The following is a 2,293-nucleotide window of genomic DNA, read 5'->3' as shown; positions in this document are numbered from 1 at the left end:
CTAACACACAAACACACCAATAAATACACTGTGTCATATTTCATTATACATTTTTGAGAAGTTCTATTATCAGGGTGTTTCTAGGGATTAATATGTAGTTTCTGAGTGGATTTGAACACTTTTGTTTTCTGGGAAGTTGCCAGGGAGCCCTGTGCGTTTTTAGTTGTTGTTTAGGACAAAAAAGTCCTCTATAGTTCACAAACATCATCATTACTAGTCACAGATGAACACATGCCCTCATCACCTTGTCTCATCCTCTCCTGGGGTCCTGGGGGTCCAGCGGCTCCTGGAATCCCACGGCCCCTGCTCACCATCCTGTCCAGCGGGTCCGATCAGACCCTTATCTCCCTGAACACACAAACACAGTTACACACACACTCTTCATTCACTGCTCATTCATTTCGATCTTCACATGTGGGGGCGGTCTTACTGGCTCTCCTTCTCTCCCATTGGTCCAGGGCCACCAATGTTCCAGGTCGCCCAGCTGACCAATGGCACCAGCCAGTCCCAGAGGGGCCCCGTTCTCCTGTGGCCCCTGGAAGAACACATATATTTGTGACATAATATGTTAATATAATTTCCCATACATATAACATAACACTTTTCTAGTGATAAGTTTCACTCAAGACTGAAAATAAAAACAATATGAGATCATTATATACTGGATGTGCTTTTGTGAGAACACTAGAAGAGATTACGTACAGAAGGTCCAGGGGGCCCGATCGGCCCACCCCTCCCTTTAATCCGACTGGCCCCACACAAGAGAGCACAGGTCAATCAGAAGCCCAACAGAAACAGCTAACAGAACAATCCTAAATCAGCTGACACAGTATCCTATAAGCTACCATGGCACCCGGTGCTCCACGACTTCCACGGAAACCTTTCAGACCGCTGACCGCTCTTTCCTGAAGTACCTGGACCTCCAGGGTCACCCTGATGACCAAACACACACATTATAAGTTAGGTTAAGGGTTTTATTAAGAAGGAAGTTACAGGTGGAAGAGCGTGATGGTTTTCCCACCTTTGCACCCTCCTTCCAGCGACTCCAGGTAAACCTTGCTCTCAGCAGGTTCCTGCGGTGCCCGGGTGTCCTCTCTCTCCATCGGTCCAGTTTCTCTATTTACCCTGCAACAAATTCACCAACAATCAGAACAACTGCTGTGGCCTTTATCTTGAACTAAAAGAGCTCAAAAGCTTCAAAGATACTGGATCCATCATTTAATAAGACCGATTCCTGAATCGATGAGCTCACCTGCGCCCAACAACCCCAGCTGGTCCTGGAGGACCCGTCTTGCCTTGGAAAACCCTGTCAGGAATCAAACAGCAGGCTGAACAACAGACCATCAAACACTACACAAACACAACCTCACACAGGCTCCAATACTAAGCTAACGGAAGCACATAAAAAAACACATATTTGTAATTAACATGTATTGTATGTTTCATTAATATACTGGTGCATTACAGATTTACTTCACACTAAGTATTAAAGGGTTAACTCATTCAGCAATCACATCCACTGTGTAGTTTGTACAAGCCTGTGTGTAGATGTTCCCAGACTCACCGGCTCCCCCCGCTGGCCTGGATGACCCGGCAGACCGTCCTTCCAGCAGGCCCCTGCACACACCAACATGCTCGAGATTACATCACAGTACGCTGACATGTGTTGTCTTATTACTTGAGGTAAAGATGAGGGTCACTCACATTGGGTCCCTTGGGGCCCACCTCACCTACACGTCCCTGAGGCCCTTGTGGACCCTGCAGTAACAACATTGAATCACATGATCAAATTACTTGATTAGTCACATAATGTTGAATCTCTCTATATGTGTGTGATATTCTCTTACTCTCTCTCCTGTGGACCCTGGGGGGCCATCATGTCCTGAAGACCCCTAGAACAAAGACAGTTTGGCCCTTTACAGTTATTTCAACAAGATGAACGCTGTCCAGAATAGACGGATTATGGTGATGAAAGGCCTTCATGACTGCTGATGTGATACAGACACTTCAGCTCATTCATTGTTTGTTTCTGTGTTGCTGAAGGCCTGATATGACCTCTGACCTTGTCTCCTGATTCCCAGTGGGTCCTTTGCACCCCTAGCTCCTCGAGCCCCCTGACAACACACACACACACACACACACACATTAATGATGTTGGATGTGACTGATGTGGGCGCTGACCATCATCAGTGTGGACAGAGACACTCACATTAGGTCCCCTCTGACCGCGGCCCTGCAGACCCGGTGGACCCTGAGAAACACATTATACCACATGAGTGCACATGTATATACT

General features: G+C 46.9%; 1 long non-coding RNA gene across 1 annotated transcript; it reads right to left on the bottom strand.

Annotated features, from left to right (window-relative positions):
• Positions 1 to 1,606: 1,606 nt before the first annotated feature.
• LOC113090544 (uncharacterized) lies at positions 1,607 to 2,076 on the bottom strand. Its single transcript, XR_003287160.1, has 4 exons — positions 2,063 to 2,076; positions 1,848 to 1,892; positions 1,705 to 1,758; positions 1,607 to 1,617 (listed from the first exon to the last, which is right to left on the bottom strand). It is a non-coding gene; the product is annotated as an uncharacterized LOC113090544 (long non-coding RNA).
• Between the last annotated feature and the right edge of the window lie 217 nt (positions 2,077 to 2,293).

Source organism: Carassius auratus, unplaced genomic scaffold (assembly GCF_003368295.1).
Source record: "Carassius auratus strain Wakin unplaced genomic scaffold, ASM336829v1 scaf_tig00056569, whole genome shotgun sequence".
Lineage (NCBI taxonomy): Eukaryota > Metazoa > Chordata > Actinopteri > Cypriniformes > Cyprinidae > Carassius > Carassius auratus.
The sequence above is the reverse complement of the archived record's forward strand: the minus strand, read 5'-3'. Positions and strand labels throughout refer to the sequence as shown.